Below are 15,078 nucleotides of genomic sequence, written 5' to 3' on the forward strand. Positions count from 1 at the left end.
ATTTATGTAAGTTTCGCCATGCATTACATTTCGATAGATTGCAACGTAGATGTGGCTTTTGTTTTTATTCATTAAAACAAGAAATGAAAATAAATATCAGACTCTATTTTCTTTTCTTTCCATCAAGAGTAGATTTTTAATATTGCTCATGTAGTATGAGGTTGAAAGTCGTCTAGAAACGAGGAAAGATGGAGGATTAGGTGTATGGTGGAGGGGTGAGAGAGAGAGAGAGGGGGGGGGAAGGGGTTAAAATAGTCTGAGGGGGGAGTGGTGATGGATCAAGAGTAGGTATGAAAAATGCCTGTAAAGAGAATTAAACCATAGGAGAGATGTAGGGAGAGGCAGGGAAGAGGAGAGGTTGCATCAGAATTACGAGCCAATGACGTAAATCTCGGTGATGGATGGATATAATAAGCCCCAAACTTTTCGGAAAGGGTAGAGAGGGTCTGAACAATCATTCCCACTTTCTGCGATCATATCCTGCTTGCCTGAAATCTGTGTTGAAGCGGAAAATTTTTAAATGTGCAATGATTAAATCAACATCGTTACAAAAACACTTAATACATCAATATCTCCCAAATCTGTAAATCTTATCACTTCCTATAGGAGACTTAAAATCGAAATAATTGACATAATATAAAATAAACATTTCAAATGTGAATAAAATTTGACTCGGAACTATGTTAATTAAAAATGTTTCCATTCTGCAATATTTTTTTCTTTTTTTTCGTTTGCAGCACTGTTCTATTTCCACGTTAATGAAAGTGTATGGTTTGTGATTGCCTATATAATTCATTTCATGAGGCATGATTGTTTACAACAGTGATGATCCATAGTTTTTCCATCCTTATCTCGCCTTTAACCAGTAAAGAAAGAAGTTTTGGGGCCCATGAAGACCACTACTGAAAGTTTGGTAAGACCTCGGAGACCATTGAAAGTTCATGGAAATACACATGGCCGGAGTAGCCGGGGAGAGGGTGGATCGAGGGGGTCCCTGGGTTCCGAGGAAACCCGCCGCTTGCCAAAGAAAAAAATATATTTATAGATAAAGATGAGCAAAGTGAATGAAACAAGGCGCTTAAAATATTTTATCTAGTTAAGTCAATATGCACCAATTATTCAGATGGCGATTCGAGTTTCGTAATTTTGTTTCGGTGAGATATATATATATGCAATTACGCATCCTGATCATGATTACAAACGAGCTGAATATAAAATAAATGTTCAGCTCTAGATGTTATTATTTTGCATTATTCGAATTCGCTCGCATTATTTGTTTACCATTATGTATCCATTCCTGAATTCCAATTTACAGTCCGAAATATGCACTTATTGTTAGGTTAGTACAAGCCTATCAATAATTTTCAATGCTTTGTAATCGCACTATTTTTTTAGTCAAACACCCATCCAACAATATACTCAGAATAACCCGTTGTTAGATCTACATCCCTCAAATTTCAGCTCATGCTTCGCGCTTGCATCATTTTAAAGTAACATAATAGCCCTAAATGTTAAACAAGCAGGGCTTATCTTCATTATCTCGATCTTAACGCTCACATTTAATATTTTGTTTAATAATAAACGAAACTCATTTTTTAATTGGATAAAAGCGTGCTTTTCAGAATTTCAGACTATATACCAAGAATTTTCGCGTTCGAATCATTTCTTTAGCAAAAACAAAGCAAAATGCTGGAAATTTCATCAAAATCGGATAATAACAAAGTTATTGAATTTTAAAGTTTATCAATATTTTGTGAAAACAGTTGCAGGTGGGCTGATGATGATCCCTGTAATTTTCAAATATGGACTTATATTGGTGTATATTCAGGGCCGTAGTCTTTCTTTAGGGGCGTCCTTTTTCAATGTGCCTATGACTGTCCTCTCCCATGCAATGATAGTTTATTGTTATTTTACCGCGTATTGTCAATATATTTTGTGTTGTACTATACTCAATTTTTGCATGGAAATAAAGAGTCAATCAATATACACAATGCCCGAATAGCCTGCACCCGGGGGCCACTCACGAGTGGATACCATGCGCGACCATGGGGTCTCGAAAACCACCCTAAACACGTAATTTCCATATTCTGAAAATGCACCCTTTAAGAAGTATTGGCGAGTGAAACCCTACCCTTAACAAGTATTGGAAACAAAAAGATACTCTTGGCAAATATTCCCTGAAATGAACCCCTAAGCAAGTACAGGAATGTTTTATTGTTACGGGTCCTTCGGTCGTCGGCTTTACCTTATTTTGTTTAGTACGACCCCATGCAGCTTCTACACCTCGCGCAAATCGGACTCTAAACACGAAGTGTTGGGGCAAAAAGGACATCCTTTATAAAACATTTTAATTTTGTTTTATCATCCCCGCAAATTCGACCTTAAACACGTAACTTTCCTAGCGAAATAGATACTATTTTTGTGTTTTTTTTTGACACCCTTATCACATTACGTACGTAACGTGCCCTATCGTGAAAAAAATCCTTTTTACGTGTTTTTTGGCGCGCATGGTATCCACTCGTCAATGTACAGAAAAGGGAAAAATAGGTCGCTTTGATCGCTCGCTTGGGACTGTGATTTATATTTTGTCACAGAAGCCAAGTTGTGACCGTGACGCTACTGACAGGTGCGGATCGGGGGGGGGGCACCATAGGACCCGGCGCACCCTGTAAATCACCCCCTCCCCAGAAAAAATCCAAGAGCAATCAACGCCCTAGTTCAGTAAGTGAGCATTATAGGCGAGCGGCGAGAGGCCAAAATTTGGGACTTTAATCCCCCCGACTGGATCAAAGCAAAAACATGCATCATTTTGAAGGAAATTTTCTGAATTTTTCAGAACTGAGAGTTAAAAGTGTCGCAGAGTGTAGCTTCACCATGGAAACCAGCCTTGAATAGACCACGCCCATTTTTGTGATAAATGCAAAGCAGCAACTTATTATTTAGATTTGTTAATTAATTATACTAATTTATATATAAATATAGAATTTTCAAGGATAAATTCACTACAGATTGAATGATATGATAATGCCTAGCAACCAAATATATATTTCATACATATTTAATTTCAAAATTGTTGCCTAGCAACAATATTTTCCCTAGCAACCATATTCACTTTTCAATATTCTTTAATTTTTTTACCAGATTAATTCATTTTATAATTTTTTAAAGTTTTTAATTTGTAAAAACTAATGAAAAAGGTAAATTTTGATGAAAAAGTGATAAAAGAGGAAGACTAGGATGTATAATGCATATATGATCATGAAAAGTTACATTATTGCCGTGTCTGATTAACCCCTGCCTGCGACGGATATCACTAAATATATATGTTTGTGTGTATTTACAACTATATGCATCATTTAATGGATATAGTAATATTGTTATAAATCAAATAGATACCCTAATGTGTCATGTTATCTGTTCTAATCTAAATATTTGAGTATTCACAGATTTTTCTGTTACCTATGGAAACCATTTTATGTTGCCTAGCAACAGTATTTTCCCTAGCAACCAGCACTTTTTGGCGATATTTCAAGCCTGTAACCTCCCAAAATTCTCTTGTTTGGTCCTCAAAATGCATCTAATACTCTTCTAAGCATTTATTGTGGTAATGACAATTAATTTCAGCCATCTGGCCAGGAAGTCAGCATATTGAGAGAGGGCATGGCTGTATACAGAAATCTTTTCCTTGGGGTGGCAAGAAAGTCTACAAGAAACAAAGCGAGGAAGCAAAGCGACTGAGTTTGGCAATAGGGATGCTTTTTCATAGTAAATGGCAGGATATCATACACACTGTTGGTGAATTTTGTGAAAATTTTCAGTTAGATATACCCTGTGTCAAGTTATCTGTACAATCTAAATAATTCAGTATTCATAGAATTTTCTGTTACGTATGGAAACCATTACGTTGCCTAGCAACAGCATTTTACCTAGCAACCATCACTTTTTGGCGATATTTCAAGCCTGCAACCTTCCCAAATTCCCTTTTTTGGTCCTCAAAATGCATCTTGTACTATTCTAAGCATTTATTGTGGTGATGACAATTAATTTCAGCCATCTGGCCAGGAAGTCAGCATATTGAGAGAGGGCATGGCTGTATACAGAAAACTTTTCCTTGGGGGTGGCAAGAAAATCTCCAAGAAACAAAGTGAGGAAGCAAAGCGACTGAGTTTGGCAAGGGATGCTTATCATGCACGCTTTTGGTGAATTTTGTGAAAATCTTCAGTTAGATACCCTGTGTCAAGTTATTTGTTCTAATCTAAATAATTCAGTATTCATAGAATTTTCTGTTACCTATGGAAACCATTACATTGCCTAGCAACAGCAGTTTACCTAGCAACCATCACTTTTTGGTGATATTTTAAGCCTGCAACCTCCCAAAATTCCCTTTTTGGTCCTCAAAATGCATCTTATACTATTCTTAGCATTGATTGTGGTGATGACAATTAATTTCAGCCATCTGGCTAGGCAGTCGGCATATTGAAAGAGGGCATGTGTGTATACAGAAAACTTTTCTTTGGAGTGGCAAGCCGACTAAAAGTCTCTGATAAACAAAGCGAGGAAGCAAAGCGACCGAGTTTGGCAATGGACGCTTATTCATAGTAAATGGAAGGATATAATGCACACTTTTGGTGAATATTGTGAAAATTTTCAGTTTAAAAATGTATTTGAATTGGGCATTATTAACAGTATCATTTAGTTTGTTATTTGGAACATTTTATTATACATTTTTGGAAAAGTAAATATATATCCAAGACCAACCACTAAGTCTTAAAGTGTATCAAAGACCAGCCAATAAGTCTTAGAGTGCCTGCCATTTGAAAACGGAATTATTTACCTTGTGGAAAATATTATTCCTATACTGTAGTGATTGTGAACTCTAAAGCTAAGTACTTTTATTTATGAGGTTCCTTCTAAAATATGTAAATCACAATGATCTATCAAAGTTTCTATCTGCAATTCTGGCAACTCTGTACATTGTGAACTCAAAAACTAATTACTTTATGAGGTTCCTACTAAAATATGTAAATCAAAATGAACTATCAGTTTCTATCTGCAATTCTGGCAATTTTTCTGTGTTGCTGGAAGTTTTATTTTTCTTTTTTTGTTGTTGTTATTATACCAATGGATGGGCAATAGGGCAGTTAACACAGTAGTATACTTGCAGACCTTCAAACAGGATTGCTGGTTTATCTGCACAACCTGATGAAAAAACCTTTTCAATGATCACCTGCCATGATTTAAACACAGATCAAGAGATCCTCAGTATGTCGTATATACCAACTAGACAACAAAAATTACTGTGCCTGTTGCTCACTAGAACCGATTAATCTCTGTACATTAGTGGGCAAATATCTTTTCAAGTAGAATAAATTAGGAGTAGGCCCTGTTATTGTCTCATCAAGATAAATGGCAAAGTCCTAACCATTGAACTAATGAGCATTCCCATTTAAGTTCTTTCTATAAACCTCCAAACCAATCTCTCTCCCTTTCTCGAGAAGCCACCTCCGATCGAGAAAATGTAATTATTGGGGATTTCAACAGTCACAGCATTATCTGGGGGTATGGAGGAACCAACGAGATGGAGAACTTGTGGAGAACTGGTCAGATGCAAATCAGATTGCATCACCCAACAAAATGTGACAAGGTTGTGCTTGACCCTCTCCCGTACACTCAACATCAACCTATTGGGCTGAAGGTGAATGAAGGCATCACTCTACGCACAGTTCCCTTTCACAGATGTTTCACCCTGAAGAAAGCAATCAGGGAGCAGTTTGTCATAGATCTGGATAACTATCCACAGGATCTTCCAGCACTCCCTACTCATTACGACACATTTGGAAAGCTATTGAAGAAATTATCACCGAAGAATATTCCACGAGAATGCAGTACAAACTATTTTCCGGGCTTGACGAATGATGAAGCTGCTGTACAGTAAATATTTCAGGAGCTTTGAGAATGACCCCTTTGTTGCCGATACACTTGAATGTGGGGGAAATTGACAACTGCCATTATGGATAATAAAAAAGAAAGTGACAGTGATTTAATAAATCAATGGACATGACTCACAACAGCAGAAAAGCCGGGGAAAACGATTCGGATCCTTAAAAAACGATTCAATATATATATATATATATATATACCCCTAGTGACCACCGACCAAGTGGCCCACTATCTTCTTGTGTACAGTCAAGGTAACCCTATTTATTGCCCACGAAGGGCCAACCTCCCTAAATAAAAGTGCAGTTACAGTCTCCCAACTAAGAGTAATTTAAATGCACAAGACCATTCAGCCTGAACGTCTTGTCTGCTTGTGCTAGGCTATCAAATTAAGAGCAACAAGGCACCTGGATTAGATGATGTCCACTGTGAGCAGATCACCCTTCTTGGACCAATGGCTGCTGACATGTTAAACCACTGTTTGCATGAAGAAGAAAAAAAACAATGGCAAGAGGAAATTTAGGGTAGTTGCCAAAGTCGAGCCAGGCAAAGACCCAATCAGAGTTACAGAAAAATCTCTCTACTCTGTCACACATACAAGCCCTTTAAAAAGTTCCTGCTTAACCGCATTGTTCCCTTTGTGACTGAGTTCTTCATTCCAGTAGGCAAGATTCAGGCCAGGAAAGTCCTTTACTTATCAAGTACTGAATCTGACTCGGTACATCAGATGGTTTGAGGAAGGTCTGAAAACTAGAGCAGCCTTTGTTAACTTAACTGCAGCTTATGAAACAGTTAATCATGGGGTAGGCCTTCATACGAGGAAAGTCATTGTGATGACAAAGGAAGTCAAGTTGACAAGGCTAATTAAAAAAATGCTGAAACCGGTTGTGAATCTCAGTGGCTCCAGCAGCAAATGGTGGAGGCAGAAAAATGGTCTCCCACAAAGAAGTGTCCTCCCCCAACTCTTTAACTTCTACACAGACGACCAAGTAATCCGTCTGTCAGCTACCATAAAGAGTATTATGATCTTTACCTATTGTGTGGCACAGTCCCCCAGATATAGAGGTATCAGCATGGGTGGAAAAAAGAGCAAAAAAGATGTCCTTCTTCTTCCACTCTCTAACTTTGAACCTGACACAAAGAGACTGGAATCAAGACAATTTCCTTCACTAGACTGAATCCCTTGATAGTTATGCACAAAGTCAAAGGATCGCCCTATGGACAAACCACCTCAAGCCTGTGACGCAAAAGCTTTCCATGTGACCTACGAATCACGCCCCAGGTTCAAATGACGATTGGCCATCCTGGCTATGTCTTACATGGCTATGTCTTACATATGGTCTTGGAACAAAAAGGTGCAAAGTCCTTAATATGCGGTTCGGGGCTACAGCAGGGATGCAGACACTATCTACGACTGAGGAGAGGATCAGACAGTGCATCACCTTTTGGTCTGCCCCCCCCCCCTCCTACTTGAGCCGTGCGCTGCCAAAGATCTGGAGTCACTCAACCCAAAAGCCAGATCTTCCTTGAACCCTCTACTACAAAGGACTTGTGTCGTTACCCGATAAGATGGGCACAGATCAAATGTTGCCCTTTAAAATCATTCAGTATTCTATGACCAAATGGGAGCTTAGGTGTGCAGGAGTTTGTCTCTCCAAAAGGTGGCTTTTTAAGGGGGAGGGGGGGGGGGTATGTAGATATTGGGTAAGATTGTTAGCATCGAATATCTTTTCTCTTTCACTGACAAATTGTTAGTTTCACCTTAAAACACTAACATTCAGAATATAGGCACCGTTTTCAGCAAAGTTTTAGCCTCACCATGGACCTAGGTCCATGGCCTAACCGACAACCCCATCAGGAACCAATTAAGTCCCTGTTCCCTCCCCCATCCAACAACCTATGACCAAATAATAATTTCTGACCAAATGTCAGATTACCATAAATAGGTGTCTTCTACCAGTCAGATAATTAATGACACACTTTTTCTAAGCTCATTAAAGATGTCATGTCCTGATAATGGTACAAGATCTACATGTAGCTTTCCTGTGAAAAGAATAGAGTGCAGTGGCAAAGGCAGTGGCAGTTCAAAGCTCTGGTAGGAGGGGTATGCCAAAAAAGTGTTGTATATCCTAATACAGTTGCAGGAAGTTTCTTCATTCCTATTGTAGCCCCATAGGCGGTTCAACAAGATCAAGTAGGCCATTCTTCACTTGGACCCGGAGAGTGATGTACTAAGTCCATAGGTGAGATTGTGCATCACAGACTGGAGATTGTTAGACCAGTGGGTGATGCTTTTATGCAAGCAGAGTCATCAAGGGACTCTACTGAGCAAAGAAAACTGTGTCTAGATTTGAGTCTCACTGCAGGCTCATGATTGACGAGTGGAATACTATGTTCTTGATTGTTTTTTTCTTTCATCTGTGCTGATGACTTCTCTTCTGACGTACAGTGGGGGCAATAATACATAGTAGGTAAAGATTACTCACTTCTTTTAGTCACAGGCATTCAGTGATGGCTCTGCAAGATTTGGGGTCAATATTTAGCACCAAGTGCTGCGTACTCAGCAGTGCAGAAGCATAAAGTCAGAGCTGTGGTACAGAGAGATTTGGCATCTATCAATTCCCCATATGTTTCCCAGCTTCTTAAGAATGATATTCCTTTGCTCCAAATTTCGCATTTGTTTTGGCAGCATGTTCTTTGTATGCAAAAAGAACGGTCTACAATGACGCCAAGGTAGGTTGGCTTGTTACCACCTGACCCTCAGTTTTTGATCTGCTCCCTGTTCTTAAGGTGGAATACACTAAGTTTGAGTTTTTCTGGATCGGAACAGAGATGATTTATAGCACAGTAAGGAGTTAGACTTGCCAGATCATCACTGAGTCCGTTTTGGCACACTGAGGAGTGATTATTACTTTAGAGATTATTGTTCAATTCAATGTTTTTCTACTCCATTCAAGTAGTGATCCAAAATTATGGCAGTAATTTAAATGTTCCAGCCTTATTATTTGAACAAATCATCATTACAAATGCAGATGCATTTGTATTATTAGTATCAGCATGTTTTACCAATACTGTAGGGGTATCATCCCAATTACATCAGCTACAGATTTTTTTCTCAGAAATATTTCTTATACCATGGATGTGTTTTAAGATTTACATTGATCTAAATCTCCATGGAACGAACAGTAGCGTTAGTTTAAGCCCAACAATCATGACAATATAGGCATGTGTACCTGTTTTCTGGAGCTTTACCCATATCAACGTCTTTTACATATGTATGCATGTTGAGAGGAATCCTTGTCTTTTCTTTTAGACATCTTTTTTTAAATGAGTATTTAAGGCATCAGTTTTTTCCATCGGAGTCACTGACACTATCGCTGTAGCAGAAAATACCCGAAGGACAACATCAAAGACTACATAAGCTGATATACCTCCTCTCTATATTCTGGGACTTTTGTTGTATGCCCCACCCTGGTTGTCTCTATTAAGCAGATGTGTGCAAACCTCATGACATATTACATAATGACACTTACACATAGAAAACATCTCCCACTTTAGTAAGCCTCTCTATCCTTAATGGTTTTCTTGTCCTTTTCTTGGCCTGATCAGGAATGATAGCTCAGTCGATAGAGCGGGGGTTTCGGATTCCGGTGACCTGGATTTCATTCTCACTTGGTGCATTAGTGCTCTTTTTTAAGGCGCATCCTCATTATATCCTCATTACCAGGTCCTGGAGAGGACATTAAGCCGTCGGTCCTCTGGTTGTTTGCTTACAAGCATTCATGCTTTCTTAGCAATCGGGTAAAAAATACCATATTAAGGCTTAAGATCCCAAGTTTTCATACTTTCATCCTTCTGATTTCTTGACAGTTATCAGATTGAAAGTGACATAATAAATTCCCTGTGATTAAACTTCTGACACATATTAATAGTATCAAAGTTTCAAAAGAAACTTGTCGAACTCACAGCCTTGGCATCTTTGGGCTACAACCTCAACACAGACACAACCTTGGAAGATGGACATGCATCGGTGATTAGGTACTATTTGACAAGAGAGATCCATTTGTTAACCATTCCATATTCACTCAAAGAAAGTGATCTACATGTAAATATGCAGCCAAAAGCCTTTGCCAATGACCTTATTGAGTACTAGTACAGGAGGGCCCTGAAATTGAAAAAAATATCTGTACAAGCCTTATGTGAAGGCCCACTGTATGATCAAAGTTTTAATCAGGGACTGTGCCTAAATAGTAGTGTTGTCCATTTTATCAAAGCATCAATGCTATACCTATACTGTAGCAAACTAAAAAAGAAAAAAAATGCTTTGTACCCAGCAGCTATTTCAGTTTCAGTTTATGAATCATACAAACCGTATTATTCTATTTTTATCTGCAAAAACATTTAAATTTCTCTTTGAAGCTGCTCTTTTTTAAACGATAAAGTTTAAATACCATGCTCATGTTAAGAATAGGTAGACAAGCAATATACATACAAGGATAGATGATTTTTCTTTAGAAATAAGAGAAATGAAGCGATGTCCTTCAATTTATCATTGCCAGTATGCATGTAGGTATATTATTGTACAAATGGTACTGTACACTTAAAAGTGGATTATTTCCCCCCAAATTTGTTAGGGGGAAAACATATCGTTGCTAAGGTAAATAGTGTTGCTAGGCAATGAAATTGTGTCAGTACATAATGGTAAACTCCGGAATATTGTTTGCCTATCGATAACAAACTATGATATGTTAGTTCTCTCAATATTTTTACTCTAAGGCACAACTTCGTCCACACATTTAGCCGAGATGAAGAGTTGTAACATAGCCGTTGCTAGGGAATATTGTTTCTGGGCAACACATTTGACGCCATGGAAGCTATAAGATAGACAGTTTGTTGAATGGTGACTGAAAACGAGTTTTTAGCATCTATAATGATAATTGTGTCAGTATTATTGCTCATAATGGACTATTTTCCACAGATTTGTCCAGGGAAAAGAGTGTTAATATAGTCGTTGCTATGGAAAATAGTCGTTGCTAGGCAACAAATTGGTATCCATGGATAATGTGAAATGGTCATTTTGTTGTTTTCTATTGAAGACAAGATAATTGATCAGGAATTATTCACTCAATTGACTTTTTCACCACAAAATATTATAAAGTATGTTACTTGTACGTACATGTATCTGTATCAATGTAGTCAAAATGAACAATAAAATGGCGATTTGTACGATGTGAAGGGGTGTGTCCGGTAGTGCATTAAAAATTAATTTGAGGTTCTCAATAGCTTAAATGGGGGTTTGCAGTTCTTTTTATTATTTTTAAATAATAATTTATGTAATTTCTTTGGTGTAACTTACTTGGTTTGATTCAACCTAGTTAAAAAGTTAAAAGTTAGGTTTGAAATGGAAAAATAAGTTGTTAATTTAAGGAGCTAAATGGTTGTTAAGGAAAGTTATGTTGCTAGGCAACACTTTCTGAGAAAATGTTCATAAAATTCATGCTCAGTTGTTTTTCAGTAATTCTTCTTACAATATATAGTACATCTATCCTTTGAAAATAAGAAACAATATCTGATAATCCAAATTAATGAGTAAAAAATCAATATTCGTGATAAATATTCAATAAGTATCTAAAATGGGCGTGGCTTGTTCAAGGCTGGTTTCCATAGTGATGCTACACATTACGGCATTTTTAATACCCAATTCCGGAAAATTCAGGAAATTTCCTTTAATTTGATGTATGATTTTGCTTTGATCCAGCCGGGGGGATTAAAGTCAAGAAATAAGGCACTTTTTGGCTTCTGGCCGCTCACCTATTAGACCAACACTTTTTCCGGAGACGAAATGTCCTCATATTGCATCTGGATCAGCGCCGGCTTTCTCCTATTTAAATTGTCGAAAGTAGGCCTGGGGTCCTCGCAGTTACCCAAGGGAAGGAGATTAGCAAAGTGACCTTGACCTGGAAAGTTGTTGAGGGATTCCTTGAAATTCGTCACCAATGACGTCATGGCTACAAAATCGTTTCGCTGGTTACATTTCTGTCGCATATTTCACTTCACCTTTACACGGGGAACTATACTACAAGTATTGGGTAGCAGCATAAGGGAACTTCCCACACATGATTTTGTCATGTGCGATGAAGTGGGGTTCGCGTCCAAACCTTTGAGCATTGATTTTTATTCTTTTTCTCAGACCGCAACATTAATTATTCTCCCCTTTTCTTATTGGGTTTTCGCACATTGCGGGTATAATATACCTCGGTCACATTTGCTGCCGTTTTAATTAATTATCTGTATAAAAACCATCTATATATGTAGCTGGTACAAAAATATTAAAACGGCTGTTAAATTCGACTCGCCTACGGCCGTCGTATAGCAAATGTGAACAAGGTATAGTGAGTGGTTGTATTACCGGTTTATTGCCATTTCGTCCACTGCCATTTTGTCCACTACCCACATGGTCTAATATCATTTCGTCTACCATCAGTTGGTCCACTATCCACATGGTCCAATTACCATTTCGTCCAATCACCATTTCGTCTAATAGCCATTTCGTCTAATAGCCATTTCGTCTATTATCATTTGGTCTAATAGCCATTTGGTCTAATGGTATTTTTTTGCCAATTGGTCCAATAGCCACTTTGTCCACTATCATTACGTCTATTCCCATTTGGTCTAATAGCCAAATGGTCTAAAGGCAAATGGTCTAATAACCACTTGGTCTACTTTCATTTCGTCCATGTTCCATTTGGTCTAACTGCATTTGGTCTACTATCACTTGGTCTAAACTCATTTCGGCTAACAATCATTTGGTCTAATTGCCATTTGGTCTAATAGCCAATATGTCCAATTGCCATTTTGGCTAATCACCATTTCGTCTAATATTCATTTCGTCTAATACGCATACTGGTCTACTATGCTGCACTAGCGCCCTATACGACCCGAGTCGACTCTATTCGCGATTGTGGGCCTAATTAATTACCAATTCTCTTCTTGATTTATTTTATCACTGTTGACTAGTGTTGTTCGTCATTGATTACTTTGCATTATGGAAGTGTTTTCCACCCAAAGGGGGAAGCAATGTGTGTCTTATCGAGGTTATACATACACGATACGGGCGAGGAAAAACGTCATTTTCATGTCAGAATATCACAAATTTCGACCAGCGCTCGCATTGTTTATTTAGATGTGTATTATGTACAAATTTACAAAAAGTGATTAAAGTTCCCCGTTTTGAGGTCTGAATATAGGAAAATTTCAGCTCGCACTGTGATGTTGCATTTACAAAAGTAAAATATGTATCTTCAAGAATTCCTAAACGCAGTCCTTAAAACGCCCCTGTTTCATGACAGTATATGGAAAATTCTCAGCTCGCGCTGTGCGCTTGCAATCCTCGCATTAGTTATTAATCTAGAGAAATGTTCAGGATTTCAAACAGTGTCAAGACTTACGATTTTATGTGTAAAATAATAGTGGGCCTACATGAAATAAAATGTTTATAAAAAAAAAAAGATCAGCTCGCGCAAGCAAAAAAAAAAAAAAAAAACACGGAAAAAACCCTCTTCGATCCGCAGACAGGGGAATATATAAATGAATGAACATTTTTCGAGCAACAGCCCCCCCCCCTGCCCCCATTAGCAAAAGCTAGATCCGCAAAAGGGATGTGTTATAATTATACCCGGCAGGCCTATATACTCGCGACCAAAAATCTACTGTAGTGATTTCAATACCCCCCCCCTTCCTGTAAACTCCTGGATCCGCGCCTACGTAGTAGTAATTATTTGAATTATGTATATTATTTCTATTATGATTATCCTTATCATTATCATTTTTGTTAATATTAGTAATATGATCATCATAATTATTATTATTATTAGTACTTGTGAATTTTATTATTATTATTAATATTATTATTTATTAGTATCATTATGATGATTATCATTCTTATTATTATATCCATTAATTGCTACAGCATGAGTATATCACAAACATTATACTCATCGTTATTGTCAATACTACTAGGCCTACATTTATTTTAGGCGCAGGCGGGCTTCTAGCGACGGGAAACGAACAAAAAGGGAGAGGATAGTACAGGGAAAGAAGATAGGACAGATCGGGAAGAGCTCTTTTTGGGGGGTGGGGGGTATATTGATCAATAATATTTCTTTAAAAGGCTATATTGTCTTTCATCTGTTTATCGTAATTTGATATCGGAATACAATATTCTCCTTTCTTTTTTTTTAATAAAAATTGAGCGACAAATCAAAATTAAAGGACCCTTTTCCATTTTCCCCATCTTAGTTCCCCCTTTTATATGGGTGTGTGTGCGTGTGTGTGTGCGTTTTAGGGGGGGGGGTGGGGGTGCCTGAATTGCTGTACGCACTGAATCGACCCTTGCGATAGTAGTTATCATCATAGTTTTTAGGTTTTTTTTTAAACTAATATCATCAATAATTTCAAGGTATTAAAGTCATTTCGCTCCCCTCCTCGGATAACGCAAATTATTTGTATTAGACGAAATGGCTATTGGACCGAATGGCTATTAGACTAAATGGCTATTGGACGATTTGGGAATTGGACGAAATGGTTAGTAGACGATTTGGTTGGTAGACGAAATGATTATTGGACCTAATGGTTGATGGACGAAATGACTATTAGACGAAATGGCAATTGGACGAGTTGATAAGTAGACGATGTGGATATTGGACCAACTGAAATTAGCCGACATGGCTATTGGACCAAATGAACGGTGGACGAACTGGTTAATGGACGATTTGGCATTAGACCAAATGGATTTAGACGAAATGGTTGGTAGACGAAATGGTTGTAGACGAATTGGCTATAGACTAACTGGCTATTAGACTAAATGGCTATTAGACGAAATGGTGATTGGACGAAATGGGTGGTAGACGAAATGTTGATGGACGAAATGGCATTAGACGAAATGAATGTAGACCATGTGGTGAGTGGACGGGATGGCAGTAGACGAATTGGCAATTTACCGTATTACCGACCGGTCTTGTATTACCGGACGTGCGCATCGTACGCGTCAGAAAATAATTTCATACGCTCAATTCTTTGCAACATCCTTCCAAAGAGAACTTGAATAGAAAGATGATGAAAAATGGTCAAAACACATTTTCA

This window comes from Lytechinus variegatus, chromosome 2, assembly GCF_018143015.1.
Source record: "Lytechinus variegatus isolate NC3 chromosome 2, Lvar_3.0, whole genome shotgun sequence".
Taxonomy (NCBI): Eukaryota; Metazoa; Echinodermata; class Echinoidea; order Temnopleuroida; family Toxopneustidae; genus Lytechinus; species Lytechinus variegatus.